Genomic DNA, 14,939 nt, shown 5'->3' on the forward strand with positions numbered 1-14,939 from the left:
ACTGGCACATCACCACACGCACAGCTTACAATCATGATGCATGTACACTTACCGCTCGACTCCAGACGGGTCTGCCTCTCAAGGACCTGGACATGGAGCGCTGGGGATATGCGTTCCAGGACCCTCATCTGATCGTCCGACAAGTGGCCCCGGCGCCCCTTAGCATCCGCTGCCTTCAAGAGGCGCCGGGCCGTGTTGAGGGTCCTGGACCTGAAGTCCTCCCAGCGCTTCTTGACATGTTGGAAGTCGCGGACTGCCACCCCCTCCGCGTTGATGGCAGTCACGATGTCCGTCCAGATCCGAGTCCGTCCTTCTTTGTCGGCGTGCAAACTTCCGAAGAGGGCATCATACTGCCCCAGGACTTGCTCCACCAGGACACCAACTTGGGTGGCAGTGAAGCTGGTGCCCCTCTGCCTCTCTGGCCGGGGGTTTTCAGTGGTGCCAGTGTTACGCAGAAACCTGTGCAGTTCCCTTAGGGAACACTGCAAAAGATTTAAGACTACAGGTGTTGGCAGTAAACCCACTTGGTAGCAGTCTGTACCACCCAGATTTACCTGGTAGCTGTGGCTGAGCAGTCAGACGTCTCTCAAGAAGAGTTAGGCAGTATGCAAAGTATACACAATAGGCACTCAGACACAATAATACAAGCAAACACTGACCAGAGCTTTGGTATCAAAGTATATAATTATTTATTTAAAAACACACGGTTTGAAACACTCCAGCACTCTTGTTGTAAAATATTCTAAACACAGTTACTATTGTAATATGTACACCCCTTTTTTCCTTATCAGATAAGTCAAAGTAAAACACCACTTATTTTCATACAGAGGTGAGCGCTTAACTAGATGGCACTCCAATAAGTTTGTGAGAAAGGGAGGGAAAAAGGCAGAATATGGAAAGGTACACCACTCTAAGGTTCAGGAACACTGTTAGCAAGGCAGAAGAGCAAAAGTCAGTGGTGAGCCAAAGTCCAAAGGCTGGGCCCACTCTTAGAGAGAGCAGAGCACAAAGGCGCCCAAGACCACACAGTTACACTAGGCTTAGAAAGTCTTGCAGAGAGTTCAAAAAGAGGTTAGAGAGGCTTAGGAAAGTTTAGCCAGGGTGTCCCAGGCTAACCCAGGTTCGAAAGCCGGGGGCTAAATCTACCCCGTACAGTCGGTAGCAAGGGAAGCCGGGCAGGACACAGTACCTTAAGTGGGAAGGATCCTCCAGCAGTGGGAGTTGTTCCTGGCAGTGGGTGCAAGTTGCGTCATCGTCCAGGGGAAGAGAAGATCTCGACTTGGAGGAAAGATGAAGGTCGTTGCACTACCAGGGAAGACACCAGCCGCAGAGTTTTCCGGTTAAAGGTGGTACCTTTGTTCGCGGTCGTGGTAAAACGTGGTATCCCGGTTGCCGGGGTGCTTGGCACAGGCAAGGCGGCCACGAGGTACGTCGGGAAGGCGAAAAGACGGTGAAACTGGTTATCCCCACCAGTCAAAGGAAGAAGACTCTCCGGCGGGAGATCTCATCTGTCATTGGGAAAAGTGGTGAGACGGTCCAGCAGGGCTCCACCGGTGGTGGTGTCATGGCAGGATGGGTCAGCTTCTCCCTCGTCGGATTCTTAAGTCCTGTGGCGACTTCTGAAGTTCCAGTCCCCAAAGCCCTGCTTTTATGCAGAAAACCCCCATTCACTCAGCCTAGCTGTCACTCAAACATGCTAAGTGGTGAGCCGGCCGGCTCACCACTTGGGCCAATCAGGACGGAGTGTGACTTGAGTTGCCTAAGCAACTCAGTCCAGGGTGCCTAAATCCCCCTACACCCCTCCTAAGTACCCCAGACAGAGTGGCACCACTTTGGAGGGCTTCTGTCGAGAAGCCCGCCAAAAAGTGGAACAAAGGGCTCGACTTGGGTTGGAGTCACAGAATAGAACACAAAGGCCATTTTAGAATCACATTTTGGCAAAAAATACCAACCGGAGAATTAATATTAATTAAATAAACCGGCGGTATGTTCGAGGCTACCGTAAATAATTAAATAAAGATAGTAGCCTAAAACAATGGGAAATCCCATAGGAAAATATTTGCGGTTGAATATAAAACGTAGTATCCACTGCCACGAGCCAAAACTCGATCAGGGGGGACGGAGACGTGCCCCCTCGACTAACAGATCTTGGGGCAATTGAATTGCCCCAGCCAGTACGTCCACAATATGATGGTTTGTACTGGTTCTGTTCAGAATTTAAGACTAGTAAAGTCAATGGTGACTTTACATGCCCTGGGAGACAGTAGTCAGTCCCAGTGTATGGAGTCTATACTGGGGGGTCACTATGACACCCCTGTGTCACTGCACTGAGGGTGCTGTGTAACACACATCACAAAAACACATGAAGCCCTATGGAGTAAAAGACCCCATAGCCCATTAAACACATCTAGATTCAAAGAAACACACTCAAATCATGCCCAAGAGTGAGGGTAAAAGAGTCTCACTCTTGGCAGGAGAAAAAAATAAACCCCAGAAATCCAACAAAGCTGCTGGGGGACTCACTAGGTTAGGAAATTCAGCCTAAACAGAGAATTCTCCCTAACAGCTAGATGTTGCAGTGCCCGACATAACAACCCCAGAGGCAGGAGTGGGTGGGCAACTGGGTCCTGGGGCTGGGCTGTGGAGCGATAGAATCCCAGTTGGGAGTCTTCGGTTCCAGCAGGGGTGGTCATAGCAACAGCACCCCTGGCTGATGTGCAGGCAGCAAATGGCAGGGCACGTGGGCAGCAGGCAATCAGGCAGCAGCAGATGGCAGGTGGGAGTGTGCTCGGGGCTATGGGGGGCAGTAATTCGGCCTTCTGGGCAGGAGCGTGGTCTTCCGTGTGCTTACGCGTGGCCAGCTTGATACGGAGTGATTTGGCACATGAAAATCCAGCACGTCTGCGTGTAATTCGAGGAAAGGGCCTTAGCGCGTAACCGCGTCAGCACACGTATGCGAATTCATTGGCCCAAAGGCCAACAGCGCGTATGCGCGTCTGTGACGTGCATGTGCGGGCGTTTCCCTGTACACAGGTGCATGTTACATGTCCAATGACTGCACGTCAGAGTGTCAGCTCGTGTAATTGGAGGATGGGGCCTTAGCGCGTACACGCGGAAGTGACGCTGGACGTGTGGGCATGTTTAAAAGGTACATGTAGAACGCCATTTCCTTGTACTTGCTTTTCGTGGAGAGCGAGCGGGTGAAATATGTACTTCTTGTCGATTCACACGCAATTTACTTCACGGCGTTCCAAGTTCGTACTCCCTGTTACCTCTGACAGCTTTTTCTCTTCTTGTCTTTTTCCTGGGCCTGTTTCCTCAAACAGCGTTCACTTCTCCTGTTGTCCTGTCTCCTCAGACAGCGTACAATTCTTCTTTTGGCGGGAGTGTTGCCAACGCGTATTTTACACGCAGACGGTGAGTCGCGCACGTATTTGACATCTGTGCTTGCCCCGTGTGTTGCCTACCCCTTCAGAGGTCATTCTAGGCTGCGTGTGACACGCATACGTTCATTTTTGTGTTTCTGGGTGCCACAGCCTAGTGCAGGTTTTTTTTTCCATGCACGTGGTCTAGGAGGGGTTGCGTGCACATTATCTCCCTTTTTCGGGGTGCCTGTGCGTTGCGTGACCCGTCATCTTCCCCCAGGGGTCACATACAGCCTTGCTAGAGCACTAGGGTACGAATTCCATCTAGTACCCTACCCCTTTGACCCCCAATTGCCCAGGACAATAGTTTACTGCAACTCCCATACGCACAACTACATCAGTGCCATGGTTGGGAGGCGAGCACGCGGTAAGGGTGGCAAAGGTGGGCGAGCCACAAGAGGTGGCCGTGGTGGATACGGTAGGGGACGTGGCCAGTGCTTGCAGGGTACCCCTAGCCCCCCATGTGTGGGTGACCAGTCAGGGACACCCGTGCCCCCCCCCCTGGTTGAGGGTAACGTGGCTGACACCATCCCTGCTCAGCCTTGTTGGACCAGCCCATTGTGGCACCAGACCTGGCACTGGGTGACTCCATGGCTGACTTCCAGGTCAGCAGGTCTAGGCCACGTGTGGCGGTGCACGTTGGTGTCACCAGCCCATGTGGATCAGGGGCAGCTATGTCATCTGCTGCCCCGAGTAGGCAGGGTGGGGAGGCTACAGGGGCAGCTGTGGCTCCATCCACCCCAGCTCTGAGTGTCCCAGCCAGGAAAGTGTTGGTCCTAGTCCATCCTGCTGACGTTCCCCCTGACTACATCACACTTCAGCTAATGCCTGCACCAAGTCCCATGGTGAGTGTTCATTCCCACACTCCTAGTCCACAGTCCACCGGGGCTCCTGCCCCTAGTGTCCAGAACGGCGTAGGACACTCAGTATCACCACCACCCTCCAAGCGGAAGAGGAAGAGTGCTCGTCCAGTACAGGCTGATGCCCCAGAAACGGCTACACAGTCCGGCCCACCAAGGAAGCCCAGCTTCAATCAGGTCGAACTTGATGCACTTGTGGAGTATGTGTCCGCACATGACAGCGAAATGGTGATTACTGCAGGATGCAAGACCACACCTGCACAACGTCAGGCACACTGGCAGAAAATTGCGGAACTCATAAGTGCCCTTGGATTTGTGAGGTGCACAGCTAATGATTGCTACAAGCGCTGGAATGACCTTAAGCACAGGGCAAAGAAAAAGCTGGCCTCAAGTCATGCCGCAACTCTAGTGACTGGAGGTGGGTCTCCGGCAGAGGACATAGTGCCACCACCTCCTGATGCAGCTGCAGAGGGTGAGGAGAGCGACAGCAGCGATTCTCCCACAATAGGGTAGCCGTGCAGGCCATGAGCCAGTGGAGGTGTTTTTTTCGCAAGATCCACAGAGGTGGGTTTTGGTGTGCACCCTGTCCTCGGACCTCCTGGGTGGCCTCTCCCACCCCCCCCCCCCCGGGCCCATTAATGGCCATTTTTTTATTTTATTTTTTATTTTTATTTTTATTTTTTATTTTTTATTTTTTGGACAGTGTGTTGCCTTGTGTGGCTCCCGTGGGCATACGCTGTATTGTGGCTGGGCACATGCAGGCTTGTCCTGAATTTGGGTCAGATACTTGGGTTTGTGTGACACACACCCCTCCTGCTTCCCGTTTCCATGGGCTTGCAAAGGGTGTGCCCAAGTGACATTGACTTACACGGTGACGTTGGACTCCCATTTGATGTGTGGGCAGTCTGTAGTCAATACTGTGCATACATTCCTAGTGCATATTGTTGTTGTATTGTACACTGCATGGTGTAATGATATGTGGCTCTGCATCTATCTCATCCTCCTAATTTGCAGGTCCATTTCTCATGTCTTCACAAGGCGGTCTACTTTGGGACTGGAGTCCATGTTGTAAGCAGTGCACCTACACTCTTGCGTGGCGCTAACACTGTATACTTGGAAGTGTTCGAAGTGCTGCCATTATCAGGTAGTGAGGCTACCAATTTATTAAGTCCGTACTGTCATGTTTATGGTAGGTTGGAGGTTGTGTAGGTGATTGGTATTCTTGGTAAGTATTTGGTAATGTGTGTTGTTGGTCCTGCATTACTGTGAGCATTTCATGTGTGGCCAGTTTCCATTAGGGACACTGGAGTTGGTGACACTTGGGGCATGTTGTGGGGATTAATTTGTTTGCTCTCACATTGCATGACATGCCATGGTGTGTTGTGTGGCCGTGCCGGGGAGGGGTTGGGTGACATGCCACTGTTCTCATGTTGTATTTTGCAAGTGGGTATTCATTTTTGCTGCATGGAAGTGTGTCTTTTGATGACACTGCATTGGTGGTGTTTGTGTAGGTAGGGATGCACACATTGTGACACTTCCAGATGAACAATCTCAGGCTGCTATGGTTCTGACAGTTGACTGTCCCTTTGTTCATCATAATTGTCAGATTGATTGTCAGATGGTATGTGCCAGGGCTGTGTGCACTCCACAGGGGTGTGCTTTCTATGTGAAGTAATTAGCCACCAGCTGCGTACGGGCTGCCTCACCCCGTGCCCTTTCCCCTCCCATGCGCAGCGGGCGTGCATGTGGTTGGGGATGTAGGGGCACTTCCATGTCCACAGCCAGGCCCCGGCGTGTTGCAACATTGTGCAGGACACATGTTGCCCCTATGATCCTGCACACTACTGGGGGAGCGTATAACAGCTGCCCGCCAGAACGGTCAAGGGAGCGAAAGCGTGACTTGAGCACTCCGAATGTGCGCTCCACTATGCCCCGGGTTGCAATATGGGCTGTGTTGTATCTTACCTCGGGAGGCATGATGGGGTTCCGAATTGGCGTCATCATGTGTGTGCTCAGAGGGTAGGCACTGTCCCCTGGGGAGGTGGTGATGGGGATCATTAGTGGGGTATTGGCATTACTCTGTATCTGTCATGCATGCGTGTGCTGTGGCATTTATACTCACCAAGCAGCCATGCATCGCCATGCCGCCCAGCTTCCATGTCCCGGTTTAGGGGTGACATCCTGTAAATGAAGCTGTTGTGGGTGGACCCTGGATAGTTGCCATATACTGAGGTGATGATTCCCTTGGCATCACATACTACCTGGACGTTGATGGAATGCCAGTGCTTGCGGTTTCTATAGATGTGCTCAGATGCCCTGGGGGGATGTAGAGCCACATGGGTGCAATCAATGGCACCTAGCACTTTGGAGAATTGTGCCACCCTGTAGAAATCCTGGCTGACAGCCTGCCTTTTTGCAGGTGTTCTGGGCAGGTATATGTGCCTGCGGACTGATGGGCGTGCAGTGATGATGGCCAAAACCTGGTGTAGGCACCGTGACTGCGTGGCCTGTGACACCCCCCCCCACTATGGCACTTGTCCGCTGAAATGATCCGGTAGCCAAGAAGTGCAGTACATTGAGGACCTTCTCCAGGTGGCTGAGTGCTTGGGAGCACAGGGTGGGTGATGTGAGGTCATCCTCCCACTCACTGACCAGGTCGAGTATTATGTGTGGTGGAAACCTGTACCTCCCATACACCTGGTCATCAGGCATACCAAATAGGCTGGTTCTGGGTGTGAAGATTCTGGCCCTGACTATCCTTCTCCTCCTCCTGCGGTATCCCACGGCCACTGCTGCTAGGAACGGTATATTCATCCTGGCGTCTGAGCTTGTTTGTTGTTTGCGCACTCTTTTATGCTGCGCGGGACGTGCGCCTGCTTCATGCTGGCGTACGTGTTTCAGGATTGGTCCTTTTATTTTTTGGCATGTTGTAGGTGACCGTGTAAATCTTCCCGGCCACCCCAGGAATACACGTAACACGCTCTCCCAGGCCTGGTCGCGAGTAAATATTCCCGCCCACCCCTGGAATACACGTACCCCACTCTCACAGGACCAGTCGCGTGTGGAACTTCACGCGCACACACCGAAATACACGTACCCTGCAAATTCGCCTGTGAAACTTTCCGCGCACCCTGAAATACATGTACCCTGCTGGTATCGCATGTGGAAGTTCACGCGGACCCATGATACACATACCCTGATGGAATCGCGTGTGAGACTACCCGCGCACCCCTGGAATACATGTACACAGGCATATCACACGGCTGGAGGGTGGGGTGCTGGGAGACATGAGTGGGGGCCTGGTGGAGGGTGCCCCTGACTGGTGGGGGGTGGGGTGCTGGGAGACATGAGTGGGGGCCTGGTGGAGGTTGCCCCTGACTGGTGAGGGGTGGGGGTGCTGGGAGACATGAGTGGGGGCCTGGTGGAGGGTGCCCGTGGATGCAGGGGGGTGGGGGTGCAGGGGGACATGAGTGGGGGTCTGGTGGAGGGTGCCCCTGGATGCAGGGAGGTAGGGGTGCAGGGGGACGTGAGTGGGGGCCTGGTGGAGGGTGCACCACAGTGCTGGAGGGTGGTGGTGCAGGGAGACATGAGTGGGGGCCTGGTGGAGGGTGTCCGTGGATGCAGGGGGGTGGGGGTGCAGGGGGACATGAGTGGGGGCCTGGTGGAGGGTGCCCCTGGATGCAGGGGGGTGGGGGTGCTGGGAGACATGAGTGGGGGCCTGGTGGACGGTGCCCCTGACTGGTGGGGGGTGGGGGTGCTGGGAGACATGTGTGGGGGCCTAGTGGAGGGTGCCCCTGGATGCAGGGGGGATGCAGGGGGACAGGAGTGGGGGCCTGGTGGAGTGTGCCCCTGATTGGTGGGGGTTGGGGGTGCTGGGAGACATGAGTGGGGGCCTGGTGGAGGGTGCCCCTGACTGGTGGGGGGTGGGGGTGCTGGGAGACATGAGTGGGGGCCTTTTGGAGGGTGCCCCTGGATGCAGGGGTGTGGGGGTGCAGGGGGACATGAGTGGGGGCCTGGTGGAGGGTGCCCCTGGATGCAGGGGGGTGGGTGTGCAGGGGGACGTGAGTGGGGGCATGGTCGAGGGTTCACCACAGTGCTGGGGGTTGGGGGTGCAGGGAGACATGAGTGGGGGCCTGGTGGAGGGTGCCCCTGGATGCAGGGGGGTGGGGGTGCAGGGGGACATGAGTGGGGGCCTGGTGGAGGGTGCCCCTGGATGCAGGGGGTGGGGGTGCAGGGGGACGTGAGTGGGGGCCTGGTGGAGGGTGCACCACAGTGCTGGGGGGTGGGGGTGCAGGGAGACATGAGTGGGGGCCTGGTGGAGGGTGCCCCTGGATGCAGGGGTGTGGGGGTGCACGGGGACATGAGTGGGGCCTGGTGGAGGGTGCCCCTGGATGCAGGGGGCTGGGGGTGCTGGGAGACATGAGTGGGGGCCTGGTGGAGGGTGCCCCTGACTAGTGGGGGGTGGGGGTGCTGGGAGACATGAGTGGGGGCCTGGTGGAGGGTGCACCTAGATGCAGGGGGTGTGGGTGCAGGGGGACAGGAGTGGGGGCCTGGTGGAGGGTGCCCCTTACTGGTGGGGGTGCTGGGAGACATGAGTTGGGGGCCTGGTGGAGGGTGCTCCTGACTGGTGGGGGGTGGGGGTGCTGGGAGACATGAGTGGGGGCCTGGTGGAGGGTGCCCCTGGATGCAGGGGGGTGGGGGTGCAGGGGGACATGAGTGGGGGCCTGGTGGAGGGTACCCCTGGATGCAGGGGGGTGGGGGTGCAGGGGGACGTGAGTGGGGGCCTGGTGGAGGGTGCACCACAGTGCTGGGGCGTGGGGGTGCAGGGAGACATGAGTGGGGGCCTGGTGGAGGGTGCCCCTGGATGCAGGGGGGTGGGGGTGCAGGGGGACATGAGTGGGGGCCTGGTGGAGGGTGCCCCTGGATGCAGGGGGGTGGGGGTGCAGGAGGACATGAGTGGGGGCCTGGTGGAGGGTGCCCCTGACTGGTGGGGGGTGGGGGTGCAGGGAGACATGAGTGGGGGCCTGGTGGAGGGTGCCCCTGACTGGTGGAGGGTGGGGGTGCAGGGAGACATGAGTGGGGGCCTGGTGGAGGGTGCACCACAGTGCTGGGGGTGCAGGGAGACATGAGTGGGGGCCTGGTGGAGGGTGCCCCTGGATGCAGGGGGGTGGGGGTGCAGGGGGACGTGAGTGGGGGCCTGGTGGAGGGTGCACCACAGTTCTGGGGGGTGGGGGTGCAGGGAGACATGAGTGTTTGCCTGGTGGAGGGTGCCCCTGGATGCAAGGGGGTGGGGGTGCAGAGGGACAGGAGTGGGGGCCTGGTGGAGGGTGCCCTACAGTGCTGAGGGGTGGGGGTGCTGGGAGACATGAGTTGGACATGAGTGGGGACCTGGTGGAGGGTGCCCTTGACTGGTGGGGAGTGGGGGTGCAGGGGGACATGAGTGGGGGCCTGGTGGAGGGTGCTCCTGGATGCAGGGGGGGTAGAGGTGCTGGGAGACATGCGTTGGTGGGCAGTAGTGCAAGGTGACATGTGGGTTGGCTGGGGGGCATGGCCATGGTTGATGGGCTGCCTGCGGGACATGTGCAGGGGTCTAGGTTCGTCCCCTGTGGTGTGGGCCGCCTGCAGGGGCCGTGGAGGGTGTAGAGAGAACAGCTGGAAGGACCCACATGGCCAATTCACGTGTGGGACTCCCCGGCACCCCCGAAATACACATAGGCTGCTGGATTTGCGTGTGGAATTTGCCGCGCACCCGGAGTACACGTACCCTGCCGAAATTGCGTGTGGAACTTTACGCGCACACACCGAAATACAGTTACCCTGCAAATTCGCGTGTGAAACTTCCCGCGCACCCCAGAATAGACGTGCCCAGGCCAATCGCGTGTGGAACTTCCCGCGAACCCCGTAATACACGCACACGCTATTTTTCACACAGCGGGTGTCCGTGTTTGTCGGTACCCCTTTGCACCTCATTTGTCCTAGAGGGCCACTGTATGGATCATTCATCATAGCTGTAAATGGGTGCTTTTTGTTAGCGCACATTTTGCCGCACATTTATTTCAGGCGCAGGGACGCTACCGCCTGCTTTCTTGCTGCGTACTTGTTTGGCCCTGTGCGCGTCTTTGACCGTGCACTGGTTTGCCCTATTCGATTCAATGAATACGAGTTGTAGGCGAGCGTGTGGGCGTTCCGCGCACTTGCCTCCTGTACTTCCCCCACGACGCCCATATTTTCACGCGTTGTTCCCCATTCCGAGTGTTACGCCCTGTGTTCCGCCTACTTTTGTCTGTGCGCCGGCGTGCCCCATGCACTTTTTCAGCGCACATACAATGTTTTTCTCGCGCACGGTCTTCCATGAATCGATGTGCGCTGGTTTCCCTGCGATTTTCGCAGTTGCACTGCGATTTTCGCACTTTTACTGCGAATCACACGTTTTGGCACCTCTGCGCGGGAATTTTTGGTGCACATTAATTCCATGAATTGGCCAGTAAATGTTGCAGAAGTTAATCCTTCAAGCAATGCTTTGGGACTCACGGTCCATGGTCTTCTCTTAGCAATGTCATACAGGGCTGCCTGGTTTTGCTCAGAGTTTAATGAGAGAAACGCAGACATCCTTACATCATTTTGCTTTGACATTATCAAACAGAGTGGTTCAAAATACTATTTCCCATTGCCTGGATGCATGAATCAGGGATGCAAAATTCAAAGTATGAACCATACAGGCCTATTTCATTGCTCATTACACACATTATAATAATGGCAAAAATTTATAATTTTTAGATTCAAGAAAATAATTAAAAAGCATGCATCATTCTCATAAAAGATTTATGAAAGGTAGATTTGGACAAAAACGTTATGTCACATTTTATAGCAGTATGTAAAAAGAGAAAATGAATAAGTCTCGATCTTGATGTATAATATTGTATGGGGCTAATTGGAATCGCCTAATGTTAAACTTTTAAAAGAATGGATTCAGTGAATATTGTTGTTTCTATTAAAGGCCTTGGATGCTAAGGCTGTGGTCGTTACAACGAGCCTGAATGCATTTCAATTTCATTAGAGACATGCAACAAGACAGAGTTGCCTTGTATCCATATTTCTGCTTAATAATTATATGAAATATATATATTTTATTTATAATATGGCAACATCAGCACAAACATTGACACTTTGGCTAACAAATATGGCGACGTGACGCTACAAACTGAGCACAAGCTGACAGAGGATGGACGGGTTGAGGAGCCGGTGCAGAAACTAGCAGCAGGCAGGTAAGTGCATTAATGGTGTGTGGGAGGGTAGCCGAGAGGTCAGGCAGCGCAAGTTTATGGAGGCAAGAGGGGAGCACCTCAGCCACATCGTCAAATTTCATTCTCAAACGTTTAAAAAAAGTCATGGCCATGGTGGATGGGCTGCCTGCGGGACATGTGCAGGGGTCTAGGGTCGTCCCCTGTGGTGTGGGCCGCCTGCAGGGGCCGTGGAGGGTGTAGAGGGAACAGCTGGGAGGACCCACACGGCCAATTCACGTGTGGGACTCCCCGGCACCCCTGAAATACACGTAGGCTGCTGGATTTGCGTGTGGAATTTGCTGTGCACCCGGAGTACACGTACCCTGCTGAAATTGCGTGTGGAACTTTACGCGCACACACCGAAATACACGTACCCTGCAAATTTGCGTGTGAAACTTCCCGCGCACCCCAGAATAGACGTGCCCAGGCCAATCGCGTGTGGAACTTCCCGTGAACCCCATAATACACACACACACGCTATTTTTCACACAGCGGGTGTCCGTGTTTGTCGGTACCCCTTTGCACCTCATTTGTCCTAGAGGGCCACTGTATTGATCATTCATCATAGCTGTAAATGGGTGCTTTTTGTTAGCGCACATTTTGCCGCACATTTATTTCAGGCGCAGGGACGCTACCGCCTGCTTTCTTGTGGCGTACTTGTTTGGCCCTGTGCGCGTCTTTGACCGTGCGCTGGTTTGCCCTATGCGATTCCATGAATATGAGTTGTAGGCGAGCGTGTGGGCGTTCCGTGCACTTGCCTCCTGTACTTCCCCCGTGACGCCCATATTTTTGTGCGTTGTTCCCCATTCCGAGTGATACGCCCTGTGTTCCGCCTACTTTTGTAATGTGCGCCGCGCTATGTGTGATTTCGCAGCGGCCGTGGCGCATGCCGTTGGATGACCTGTGCGCCGCGCACTTTTTTAGCACACATCCAATGTTTTTCTCGCGCACCGACTTCCATGAATCGATGTGCGCTGGTTTCCCTGCGATTTTCGCAGTTGCACTGCGATTTTCGCACTTTTACTGCTAATCACACGTTTTGGCACCTCTGCGCACGAATTTTTGGCTCACATTAATTCCATGAATTGGCCAGTAAATGTTGCAGAAGTCAAACTTCATTCTCAAACGTTTAAAAAAGTCTATCCGCAGTTCAACCTTGTCGAATCACGTAAAATTCGGGTAATTCGAGGTTTATGGGTAAGGTTCGTCCAAGCCCACTAAAGAGGATGCAACCAGAAGCAACTATGCAGGTCTCTGTGAAGTTTCGAGGACATATTTGAATTAATGTACCTACTTACATTATGTCAAGGCTTAACGCATTTGATTTGTAAATTGCATACATTCTTCCCGCATATTAGTGTTTTAGCTCTCTGGGCTTAAACATCTGCTGCTGCTACTTTTTAACAAGGTCTTCTAGATTAAAATTAAAAGTTGCCCTATTTTCAGTTGTACATAAACCCCCATCAAAGAGATCAATAACAAACAGGGAGTCCTGGTGAAAAAGTTAAGAAGTATAAAGGTCACACACTGCTTGTCTAGCCCTGGACATCTGGACTTTTGCAGCAGACTCCCAGCTCATACACATTTGCATTATGAGAAAAGTTTTGAGCTACTGAGAAATCAAAAGGGGAGGTGAGCATGAAATTATAATGAGGTCATTTGGGTCTTTACGTTCACCAATGTCCTATCATGCCAGAAATGTCAGTACTTTGTCCAATGGTACTCAACTATTTTCACAACACCTGCCACTCATTGTTCTCATTTATTTGTATATGATTTCCTATTTGTCCTGGCGAAATCCTTAGCCCTGGATGCCTTCAGGACTTCAAGAATATATCATAGATTGTACACTTGTCATCAACCAATATATTCCTTTGCACAGCGAAGCGAAAGCCATTGGGTCAGTGGATGATAAACGGCTAACCTGAATAAACAAAATAACTCAACATGGCAGCTTAATGTGTGCATATCAAAAAACATGTTGTTAATATTAGTACCTGGGGGGTGGGAGTGCGGGGGGGGCAGGGGAGTGTTGGCCTCCCACTCAATCAAGAGGTTCTTTACCACATGGTAAAGCCCCGCTCCTAACCTCCTCGGAATCGGCAGGCCCCCATCTTCCCTGGCCGAACCTTCGGGACTCAGGTAAGTGCACCTCACTCCCCACCCCACTTTTCCACATATCTAACCCCCCCTCACCACTGCCAGGCATCCCCATTTTGCCAATGGCCATGCAATGAGAGGAGGGGCTGTGTGTACTTCTCTTCTCCCTTTTCCATGGATTGAAGTTTTTATCAAAGTTGAGAAACAACAAACACGCTGTTTCTCAACTTAAAAAAAGAATCCTGATACAACGTGCTGATATGCTAATGTGCTAATGGAAATACACTCATCGCTGGGCGTGGCATTAGCTGACTGGTAATGCTCCCCCCAAACCCCCCCCCCCCGCTCGGGATGTATTGCTAATTATTGATGCACCTCATTTTGCAGTTTTCCTTGGAGAATCATGGTAATGATTACTTAATCCAGAAACTGATTGAGCATTGGTAAAACTATGAGAGCTAACTATTTTATAGAATACCCATGTGTCTTAAGATATTTTTGGCAAACAACCCATGCTGAGAATTAAAGAATAGCGGCCCACAGGTCTTTGATCTGCTGCTGAAATCCGAATGTACACTTACACGGACGTTATTTGGAATATAACCATTAAATGCAGAATCCTCCTCACATGTTCTGAGGAAGAATGACACTCCAGGGCTTGGTGATCCCAATCGGCGCATAGCTTCTTTTGTTTAGTCTCTTCAGCAGATCACAGTTCAGTGATGTGCAGCCCCGCTCATCTCTGCCATCCAGCTACACTCTTTTCCAACTGCCTCTCTTCACTCAGCCAGCTCATGACCATTATCCCCACATGGCATGGGCCACCTTCTCCTTCCTGCTTATCCTACGGAGTACTGGGCAACATGAGTGCTCTGCATCCCGTGTACCCCGTGGCAGCTGGTGTCCCATGAAGCAGCCGCCTCTGACCGTTTTATGCACAACGCACCCCCGCACTTTTGCAGATGTCCCACATACGAGCCTCCCAGTGGCAACCAGCACTCTGTGCACCCACACTTCTCAATCCTTCACCCATCCACATTCACTCTTTCTCTGGTTTCTCACCCACCCACACATACACATACAAGACCCATTTGATCACAGAACACTCCTCCTTTCCTTCACACACACGTGCACACCGCACAACACACCACATGTTCAAGCATTCTATCAACACAACACTCCTCCTCCCCTGCATTCACAGTCACACCAAACCAACACTAGCCCCACCTGACCCCGGCCAGACTTGCTTTATTCCACTTATACCCATTTTC

At 53.4% G+C, this 14,939-nt stretch overlaps 1 protein-coding gene across 1 annotated transcript in view; it reads right to left on the minus strand.

Moving 5' to 3' along the window:
* Positions 1-14,939, minus strand: part of LOC138492891 (alpha-1,4-N-acetylglucosaminyltransferase-like) — a 338,960-nt gene that overhangs the window by 245,852 nt on the left and 78,169 nt on the right. The gene's annotated exons all lie outside the window — the stretch shown is intronic.

The sequence above is a fragment of the Ambystoma mexicanum genome, chromosome 10, assembly GCF_040938575.1.
Source record: "Ambystoma mexicanum isolate Mex_15411 chromosome 10, UKY_AmexF1_1, whole genome shotgun sequence".
Taxonomy (NCBI): domain Eukaryota; kingdom Metazoa; phylum Chordata; class Amphibia; order Caudata; family Ambystomatidae; genus Ambystoma; species Ambystoma mexicanum.